At 48.4% G+C, this 11,094-nt stretch overlaps 1 long non-coding RNA gene across 1 annotated transcript; it reads left to right on the forward strand.

The window, feature by feature from the left end:
* The first annotated feature begins 7,384 nt into the window (after positions 1-7,384).
* Positions 7,385-10,129, forward strand: LOC109324885. Its single transcript, XR_002105030.1, has 2 exons — positions 7,385-7,456; positions 9,253-10,129. It is a non-coding gene; the product is annotated as an uncharacterized LOC109324885 (long non-coding RNA).
* The last annotated feature ends 965 nt before the right edge of the window (positions 10,130-11,094 follow it).

Genomic DNA, 11,094 nt, shown 5'->3' on the forward strand with positions numbered 1-11,094 from the left:
AGGGGGAGGCTGGGGGAGTGTGTGATTTAGTATAAGAAGAACTGTGGCAAGGCTGGCCAAGGAAAAAAAGTCCTTGGCAGTGTTTTTTTGCTTATCAGGTACGAGATGCAAACTGTGCATTTCTAACAACACTCCATTTCTAACAATATTATAACAATACTCCATTTCTAACACATCTGCAGATGCAGGTGCAGTTGGCCTTACTGACCATGTCCTCACATTGGTGGCCCATGTTCATTTTGGAATTGATAATGACTCCAAGATCTCTTTCTGCCACTGTGCTTTTGAGAAGGGAGTCCCCCAGCCTATAGGTATGCTGCTGGTTCTTACTGCCTAAGCGCAGTACCCTGCACTTGTCAGTATTGAATCCCATCCTATTCTCATTTGTCCACCCCTGTAACCTGTCCAGGTCCAGATGTATCCTGTCCTTCCCTTCTAGTGTGCCCACCTTGCCCCAAATCTTGGTGTCATCAGTGAATTTGAACGGGGTGCTTTTCACCCCCTCGTCCAAGTCACTAATAAAGAGACTGGAGAGTGGACCGAGCCCTGGAGGACCCCACTGCCCACATCCCTCCAGGTCAAATATGACCTGGCCTATTAGTCTTACTTCGATCCTGGGGAAGCTGTTTGAGAAGATTATCCAGGAGCACATCTAGGAAGGACCATCAGGGGGGACGATGCTCAGGGGCAACCAGCATGGCTTCATTAGAGGCAGGTCCTGTCAGACTAACCTGATTGCCTTTTATGATCAGGTCACAAAAGCATTGCATGCAGGTGTTGCTGTGGATGTAGTGGTGAGGCTAATGGCAAAATCCACGAATAAACCACTGCGTTCATGAATGCTGTCTGTGTTCATGAATGCAGTGCCCCCAGTGGCTTGGGGGAGTGGGGGCATGGCTGCTCTGGCAATGATGAGAGCACGGTGGCAGTGGAAGTGTGGCAGTCGGAGCCCGGCAGTGGCAAGTGCGGAGCTCCTTTACGCGTATTTGAGATGCAGGCTTGGCATTTGCAAATATTTGAAACCGCAAATCCCAGACCCACGAATAGTGAGAGTTTCCTGTACTTCCCAGGGTAAGGGGAGGGACTTCTGGTGGCAAAGTTTTGGGGCTAGAGGCCAGGACTTCTGATCACAAGAAGGTAACCAGGGGGCGGGGCACCCGTCAAGGGGTGGGGTTACCCATGTGACCCTCGACAACTTGCCAAAACTCAGTAAGCGACCCTCTACCCAAAATAATTGCCTGCCCCAGGGGCTGCCAGGGAGACAGTGACCTCACTGAGGGCTGACAGCCCGCTGGGCAAATTACAGAACCCCAGGCCAGAGGCTCAGACCTGAACAGACCTCCATGGTGGCAAGTCTCTCTGGCTGAAGCTCATACAGGTGGGGGAGAATCTTATTCCTATTTGTGGTCCCAGGGGCACCACTCTTATTTGTCCAGTCCTCCTGCCCCACAGGTGCCACCCCCAGAAACTCTTGGGTTTGGGCCAAGTGGCACCATTGGGCCTCTCTCTTTGCCTGGTCCCAACCCTTCCTCGTGCTTAATGATTTTAGGGTTGTGGCCCTCCTTAGTCACAGCCTGTAACTCAGGCCCTTGTCACAGGGTCCTAGCATTCAACAACATGGTAGTAATTCTGGTGTAAAAGCCAGTTGTGAGCTCTGCCGAAACTCAGCCAGTTCAGGCCACCTGCAATGTTTGGGCTGGGGACAAAATACCCAGTTGTACCCTTTTGATGGGTGGGGAGCTTTGATCCCCATATTCCCCTGGAGCTCTGTCTGCCTGTCCTGCTGTCTGCCACTCTGACTTGGGTGCTACTGCACTGAAAACAAAAGGGCTGCTCCACGGCTCAGCTGCTGGGGATCAGGCACAAAATGCTGCAGAGCCAACAAGAGCTCCCCCCACCGCTCCTAAGTCTTCCACAGGGGCCTTTCCTCCCTCCTCTAGTTCACCCTCCCCTTTTCCTCCTGCCATTTCCCTGTTCTTATGCCTATTTCTGCAGAGCAGCTGAGCTGTGTCTGAAGGGATCTGAGGGGGAGGAAACAAAGGACTGGGATTCTCCTCAGGTTCCTTCCAAGGGAGGCTCAGGTGGGTGGCAGAGACTCAGGGTCAGGAAGAGAAGGGTGGGACAGGTGGAGGAGGAGGGGCTTGACCTCTGCTTTTGGGTCCCCTCTAACTTGGCTGTGTTCCAGTTCAATTCTTCCTCATTTTTGGCTCCTTGCCAAGCATCCAAGCACTCAATGTTGCCTTCTCACATCCCACTGCAAGGCGTTACTCTACAATGTGTGGAGAAGATGACTTAGAACATCTCATAGAAAAGAGAAATATGGAGCATGGCCCCCTTCCTGGCTCATAAGGGAAAGGTACATCCTTCCACTCTCATTGTGCCCTCAAAAAGACAGGACATGGCCTGTGTAAATTCATCAGCAATACACTCCACTGAAACAGTTTGCAAACTCCAACCTATAGCTCACAAATGGTATTAGCAACTTCTTGGAATCTGTTAAAAATGCTACACATGCTTTAGCAAAAAGAAACCCAGATAAAGGAGGGGCTGGGGCAGAAATTGATTGCAGCAGAAGTGATATTAATCAACCATTTGTATGTTTCTCAGGAGATTTAGCCAGGGTTTACACGGACTATGAAAAACTCAAAAGCTTCTTAGAAGAAAAACATCAAATGGATGGACAAAGAAAGTGACAGAGCAAAAAGGAACATCTGCTTCATGAAGTGATGAAGGTTAGAAACAAAACCACAGTAGAAATTGTGTGTGTGTGTGTGTGTGTGTATCATATATACCTTAATGAGGTAATTGGTAAATGGCTAGAGTCACTAGCAGCCAATGCAGTTGCTGGCAACTTTATTTAGAATTTCATAAAGAAGTTGATGATTACAGCCCCAATCTAACCACATGCACATGCTCTATTTCAAGAAAGTCTGTGATCCCAGGGAGCTCAATAGGACTGCTCTCATGATCATTTCTTAGCAATTTACATCAATGTTTGCAGAATATGGGTACAACAAACTCAGGGAGAAGCAATGCTTATCCTAGTTTGTACTTCACTTACCTTTCCTGAACTGGCTGTTTCTTTATTTCCTATGTTTCTTCTGCTAGATTTATATCCCACTTTATCCAAAAAGCTCTGGTGATACATGCCACTTTTCATGGGGGGCTGTTACTGTTTATCCTAAAAGTTTGAATCGCACCAAGTAGACAGCTGTTGCCAGGTAAAGAAGGGATAATGACAGAATTAAACATAATTATTGTCCTTTCTCATTTGTTTCTGCTGCAGAAAATATGGTGTGTGGGGCAGTGCATGGGGCAAGGGCCTTGGGGGTGCAATGAGGTAGCTCAGGCCCCATCTCCCAGCAAGCAGCCAGGTCCCATGGTGTGCAGGGCGGCTTGCCTTGGGAGGCAGAAAGCAGCTGAGGCTGCTTGGGTTACCCACCCGGCATGAGGATGGGCAGCTGCAGCCTGAAGGGCCCGGCCTGTGCTAAAAGAGCCCTCAGTGTTAGAAATATTATTGAAAATGCATTATCAATAGTGTTGTTAGAACAGCACAGCTGTCAGCTCTCCCTGGTGGGAGGGGGAGGTTGGAGGAGAAGCTACTAAGGGCTCTTTGTATTAAGGTATCACTCTCTCTTTGTTCTGCTAATTTACTATCTCTTTGTTACAGTAAAGCATATACTCCTTAGCGTTCTCATGCAGATAAGAGTAAATTGCAATTTTTAATGGTCCTGGCCTTGGGGCAGAAAAGGTTTGAACTTTTTGTAACCTAAAGTACTTTCTGAGCAGGCGCAATTAGCTAATGCATATAAGCCTATCCACCCCGCATACTTAAGTAGTTAATTATAATGCACATGCGACGGATGACGTGACGTCATTTCATATATGTTTGTATGAACCGGAAATGAGATGTAAGAGTTCCTGCTTCTGCACACGTGCTCAGGAGAGAGGGGATAAAGCCTGCTGAGAAGTGTTCCCCGGGGGCAGAGGGTGGTCTTTTGTCTTCACTCTGACCCTATTTGCAAATATATACCTTTTGTGTTACTAATGGAGTGTGTCTGTGACTGAGAGTTCTTCGCCTCCTGAGAAACGAACCATAGCAATTTCTACAACATCAGTACGGAAGCCAGGGCATGGGGAAATAGTAATGCTGCAGTGTGAGGCCCAGCACCCAGAAGCCAGCAGTGATGGTGCAGCAGCTATGAGGATATGAGCCCTTGGTGACCAGAGCAGGGCACAGGGCGAGGCGGAGCCCAGTGGCTTGGGAGAGGCCTGGAGAGGCGCTCCAGCAGAGGAGACTCCATCGAGCTGTGCTGTGACCACCGCAACCTGGGGGAGTGTGAGTCATTGGGCCATCAGGTCCCACAGGGGAAAGATGTTTGGCGTGGGCAAACCCAGAGAAGGGGCTGGGTGAGCAGCATCCTCGCCTAGTCAAGGCCCTAAGGGAAGGGGTCCCTGGTGCTTCCTGGACACCCTCCACAAGGAACCCCATTGGAAGGAAGACTATCTCTTGCCATGGGTCAGGGACTATATTAAGGAATAGGTGTTATTAAGATTGTTCATATTTGCATCTTATATTTTGTAATTGAAATGTTGTGTTGTGATGGTGTAAATAGTGTTATTTAGGGTTTGACCTTGGTTATTGGTTAATATTCACTGTGTAAATATACGTATACGTATATGATATTTAGTTTTATGTTTATGTATATTATAACTCAATAAACTGTATATAGTTAAGAACTTTGGGCTTGGGCTAAATCTATACAGCAGGGGTTGGCAACCCCTGGCATGCATGCCATTAGTCGCATGCAGAGACATTTTTCCCAGCACGCCAGGAGGCATGCAAAGAAATTGTTTATTTATTTATTTATTTAAGTTGCTGCTCCAGGCTGTGCAGCTACAAGTCCCAGTGCCGCAGCAGGCACCAGGGCAGAGCCAGAAGAACGTACGCAGGGACGCTGTCTGTGCTCTACTGCCCCCACCCCTTGCTCCCAGGCTGCACCCTCCAGCCTGGCTGGCCCCTGGAGAGAGCTGCCCAGGCCCGGGGCAGCAGTGAGGTGCCAAGTGCTGGGCTGGGTGGTTGGGACAGGGTCTGGGCAGCATGGGAGGAGGCGCTGCAGGCAAACCAGCCCAATCAGGCCCTTAGGAAGGCAGGGGATGGGCATCCCCGGGTCTCTGCAGGCTTGAGCTGTTGTGGGTGGGCAGGTGGGGTTGCCCAGCGGCACCTGTGATGGTGCCTGGCTCAGCCTGCACAGCTCCTCAGGGACAGGCCGCAGCCACCCTGCACACATGGGGATGCTCCCTGGCTGGGGTAGGACGCCAGGCTCAGGGGGCTTCTGTCTCCAGGAGGGGTCTCTCTGCACCCTGGGCACAGTGCAGAGGCCTGGCTGCAGGAGCCCCCTGGAGCCTGGAAACAGTCACTGTGGCCTCAGCCTGCTTGGGTCCCGGCCTTGCCCGCTGTCAAAGATCAAAGTCTTTGATTTCAGATGCCGATGGCAAAAGGTCAAATGGCAAAGGGTCAGAAGCTAACACAACAAACTCTGTGGTTGTAATTTATCCCTCTGTATTAACAGTGTTGCATATACACACCCCTATCTGTGCCTCATTTCAAATTACTTGAGTTCTCATACTTGAGAGAGAAACTGACCTTGGCAGCCCAGCACAAAAGATAAAGTACCTATAGTAACGAGATTAGCTGACTTTAGTAAAATTGTAAAATTAAATATACTATGCGCTCCATCCTGTGACCAAAGAGAACCAGTACCACCCAAGTAAAAATAACCCCCCTTTTTCATGAAACCTGAGCAAACAAAGAAAGCACAAGTGCCAAATCATTAATTATTTATAATTGGCATATAGTAATTGGTCACCTGCGGAAAGTATAACTTTGAAAGAACTTCCACCCAGAGCAGAGAACAGAGAGGAGAGAACTGTGTATACACTCAAGAAGAACAGATTGTGCACAACGAATGTTATCTCTTCTGCCTACATATTTTTTTTTGGTGTACCCCGTCTCGTCTTACCGGTCCATTTATGTCTTTATCTTTGATGTTATCTTTCTTATCAAGAGCTCTTAGTAATCTGCAGACTGCAACGGCTTATATGAATCGCTCGGAAGCAACTGTCTTACCCACCCTGTAAATGCTGGGTAACATGATATCTGCATGCTGTAACTATATCAATCAGCTCCCCTGCCTACTCTCTAGCCATCAGAAGCGTAAGTAAAATAAATCTTTTGTGAAACCATCACACTGTGTTTAAATCATACTGACTCCTGCTCACCATTATCACCCACCTGCCCGGTCATAAATCCCCCTCCTCGCGCCAAGCCGGTTGTGCTGACCCAGGCTCGCAGGTCAAGGGTGCACCGGCGTTATGGGGCGCGACACCCACCTGCAGGTCCCCTCAAGGGGCTAGGGCTGGGGCCGGCACTGCACAGAGCTGCTGTGCTGCAGGCTCCTAGCTGGCTTGGCCCTGAGCACCAGCTGCGGCAGCTGTTCCCAGAGACCAGGGAACAGCTTGCGGTTGCAGTTCCCACTTGCACTGTACCCGGCTGGCACAGAGACAAAGCAGGGAGCTCCCTGAGCCCGGCATCCTGCCCCAGCCAGGCAATGTTCCTTTATGGGGAGGGGGGCTGTGCCCCATCCCTGCAGAGCTGTGTGGGCCAGCTGGGCTCCACCTCTGGTGCTGCTGGGCCCCCCACTGTGGCCCAAGTAGTGAAGCCCTGGGTCAGCTCCTGCTCCCCACCTGACACCAGCTCTCTATTTACTGTGAAAAAAAAAAGCAACATTAATGGCTATTAATTGTATTAAATATGCAGTGCAACCTGCCATGTACCTCCTCCACCTCGGTTTTGTTTTTGTGAAGCACCACAAGGTAGACATTGTGGTTTTTTCGGCACTCTGGCCAAAAAATGTTGCCTATCCCTGCTATAAAGAGGGATCTGCTCAAAATTTTGACATCCCTCTCACAGCACCCCCTCCTGCCTACCCATCCCATCCCATCCCATCCCATCCGATTGAGAATAGGGCGCACCCTTGGGTGCTGCACTGAAGTTCATAGGATGGATCCAAATGTAAGTCTAAAAGGGGCTTGGTTTAGTTCACTCCCATTAGTGACCTGTAGGAAAAGCTGGTTTAGAAAGAGCCCTGAAGAGGTGTCCTCTTCAAAACCTTTCCCTTTGATTTCAGGCTTTCAGCAGGACCTCATTTGGGAAGGTGCTGAAGCCCGTGTTGAGCGTTCTGAAAGCTGTCCAACCCAAGGTGGACCTCCCTGCACAACAGGCAGCCCACTACACTGAGAATGAGGAGAGAGAGGAGAAGGTGGAGGAAAAGCTTGAAGCAGAGCAACAGTAGGAGGAAGAGGAGCTGCAGCAGCTGGAGGAGACCATTCAAGTTGAATCCTCCCTATATTTGGGGAGCCTGTTGGCTTCATCCATGGACAGTGAACAATTAAGGTAACTTTTCTAGCGGTACAGCAAGAATGGGAGCTGTGGTGGAGTGGGATCATCTGGGGTCTCTGGACAGAGCTGTTCCCACATTAGAGTATGTTTAGCATGAAGGGCCACAGGGCTCTGCCCAACTCTCTGCTTGCTTGTAACCAGACCTTTTCACTGTTGCAACACAGTGGGACCAGACTGTGCCAGTGACTCTGAGCTTCCATACAATTACACTGCCACCATGATAGTTGCTTCCTTCCATCCCCAGATCAATCTACACAACCATAGCTGATGGGAGGACATGTTCAGCAGAGGGGCATCAGAGCAAGGACATTTTTTTTCAGCTACACCTGCTGTACATCCAGAATCCACTAGGATAAAATTCTCAAACTGGGTGCCACAGCACTGTGGGGTGTCTTGATATCGTTTCAGGGGTGCTGCAGGGTGCCACGCAATGTTAGCATTTGTAGGAGTGCAAACATGATTCAAAAGCCACACTGGCCTATTGTGGTCCTTCAAAGTTCTTTGTGATAGAAGAATTGCTTGAATTTTTTTTGTACTCAAAACAAGGAAAGACTTGCATTTTCCAAGGAGTGCCTTGAGCCTAACAAGGTTGAGAACCACTGCACTAGGGAAACAATCCATACAGGCTGCCCTAAACTGGAGAACCAGGCCCCACATATGCAATCCTGCCTTGCAGCTGGGCTGCAGACAGAGAATCTTGATGCTTTCCCACTCCATAAGGCTTTGTGGACCTGAAGGCAGGCTTTGTCCAAAAGTCCAAGTTAGTTCTAAAGACCTGTGAGGCTGGGCACCTGGTCATGGCCCCTCCAATATTTTCAACAGCTTCCAACTGCTTAGTTTGAAACAGTGAATGTTTCCAGCTGTCAGAAGGGGAGACTTCCTGTGTGCATCTGTCCCAGCACAGAAGGGCATCACTAGCAGTGTTGTCATTGGAGCAGTACTGGGCCCGACATGTAGGCCACAGCAAGTCACATCTTTGGTTTCTCAGCTTCTGATTGCGATACAGCTATAACAGAGAGCAAGCTTATTGGAAGGGCATTAATTGGTGCACCACTTGCCCAGGAAGCAGCAGACATGGGTCCTAGGTCCTACTTACCTGGATCAGTTTGAACCTGCATCATTTTTCCCCAACACAGTGCTCTAACCACCAGGTCATAAGCTAGGCCTTGCCAAGAGCTTTCTTCATCTCTCCTCTCCAAGCTTGCCCCCTTGGCAGCCAGAACAGGGAGGTAAATGGGGATATGAGGTGATCCAAGGTTTTATCCTGCTTCAAAATGCAAAGAAGCAACCCCTGTGTTATGTAGCCATTTCAGCCACCAAATGTTAAATTAAGGGTGCAGTGGCCAGTTCAAAGGGTGGTCCTATTTCACCACTGAGAATTAAAATCCCAAACTACATAAGGGTGAAGCAATGCAGTTACATGTGTGAAAAGTACACAGGACTGGGCCTAAGAGTCCACTCCAGAGCGAGAACTGTGAGATGAAGGGTGTTACCCAAGGCCATCCAACAGATTAGTGGCAGAGTCATAAGCAGCTTTCCAGACTCTAGATTCCCAGACATGTAGTATTTCAGCAGAACAATGCCCTCACCTCAGAGCAGCTGGATGTGGTCAAGAATCTGTAAAGTGCTATCAGTGATTTTTCATTGTTCTTAAAGTGCTGACAATATGCTGGACAGAAAAGAGTGTGGAAAGCAAGCAACAAAAATGAAAAATACTATTGAAATGCTAATGCCATGACCCTTTACTCGTTTGTCTCTAAATTCAAATAACCGTTTCCTTTTGTTTTTAGTGAGAATGTTGAAGAACCATCACCAGCATTGGAAGCACAGAGAGCAGGCGAGTGTGTGAGATTTGTACTTTTTAAAGGGTTTTATTTATTTCCCTTAATGTCTTTATAATTGTTTATACTTTCTTTAATTCTTTCATTCCTTTAATCTCAGTGACCATTTGGATGGTGAAAGACTGTCTCAAAAATACAGTATTTTAGAGAATAGTTATGCTACCAGTATGGGAGATGTCTGCAGAACAGACTTTTTCTGGCAAAGGAATTCATGTTTTAAAGGGAAGCACTTGACACCTGGCACATGGTTTTCATTCTGCCTGGCAATTCCCTGCACAAATTCCATAAAGAGACACTTCACTAGCAGCTTGCAAAATGAATCCAAAACTGTGCCTAATCTGTGGGTTTTGAAGAACCATCTCTTTCATATGGATTGCTGTTAGGACAGCACAATGGGGCCCTTGCTTCCACGCACCCAGCACTATACAAACATGCCCAGAGGTAGCACCAAAACACATCAAAACATAGACAAGCCTCCTCCAGAAAAAAGAGAGCATGCACTGGTTCTTCCTATGCATTGGGGATGTCTGTATGCTTCAGTACTGCACCACGGATTACCACAATGAGGAATGCAGCATGAGCTGTCCCTCCCCTGAAGTGGAAGTCAGGTGGTGTATGTGCATCAGTAGGCTCACCCCAGAGCTAGAGCTGACTGGATCCAGCCAGTACCATACCAATGGGTGGTTACATTGCACCAGTTTGGGAAGGCAGCAGGCACAGAAGCAGGCATGGTGTACCTCACTGCAGCACTCCCTGCTGGGGTACAATGCAGCCTAGACAGACCCACTGGAACAAAACCTTGCAGGACACTACTTTGCAGTGATGCCAAAACAACAGCTTAAAACATCAGTCATGAAAGTGGAAATGAGTCCCAGGTGAGCTGACTGTGGATGTGTTTCTGTTTTCAGGGATTTATGCTGATGTGCCAGGCCTGGGATACAGAAGACTCTTTATATGTGTGAGGTAAATGTCTGAGGTAAAACCTTCAGCAACAGAACCCCAGGCAGTTGGCCCACAAAAGGTCTCTTGGCTCCCCCAGCTGACTCCTTGCATTTTGCAAGCTATTCACTATTTCATTTGGTTCTAATGTCTGCTCTGTAATATCTACACAGAGGTTGCCTCTAGCCATGCAGCGGAGTCTGTTCCTCAGCTCAGTTGCTTTACCTCTTAAGATCTTTGGCTCCAATCTTGCTGTCCCTGAAGTCAAGGGGTATTTTTCTATTGGTTTCAATGGCAGTAGGACTGAGTGCTTTTTCCTAATCTCTGTCCTAACTATTGTTTCTTTTACTCTAGCCTATCATGTGTATTATGTCCTTAAAAACTAGTTGTTGCCTGTGATGCATATAGTTGTGTAGGCCTCCATCTTGCAAACTTAAGCATGTGCATAAAATCATGGACTTCACGTAAAGTAATACGTTACATTAGGAATCATAATTTAAGAAGGGTATTGGAATCTTTGGATGCATTGGTATGTAGTTCATAAATATGAAAACATTATTACTACTCTCTATGGCAGCATTTCCCAACCTTTTTTACCACATGGCATACTTACATGCCACCCCATGGCACACCAGCCAGATGTGGGGTGGAGGAGGAAATGGCTGAATGTGGAGTGGCAGGGAGCGGGTAATGCAGTGCTTGAATCGCTGGCTGCAGCCACACTCCCCGGCTGGCTGGCTGCAGGTGTGGCAGGGGGCATGGCTCCATCCAGGTGGGGGGTGTGGCTCCAGCCCAAAATGCCATGGCACACCTGAACATGCTTGACAGTACACTGGTGTGCCATGGTACACC

The sequence above is a fragment of the Crocodylus porosus genome, unplaced genomic scaffold (assembly GCF_001723895.1).
Source record: "Crocodylus porosus isolate Cpor-Errol unplaced genomic scaffold, CroPor_comp1, whole genome shotgun sequence".
Lineage (NCBI taxonomy): Eukaryota > Metazoa > Chordata > Crocodylia > Crocodylidae > Crocodylus > Crocodylus porosus.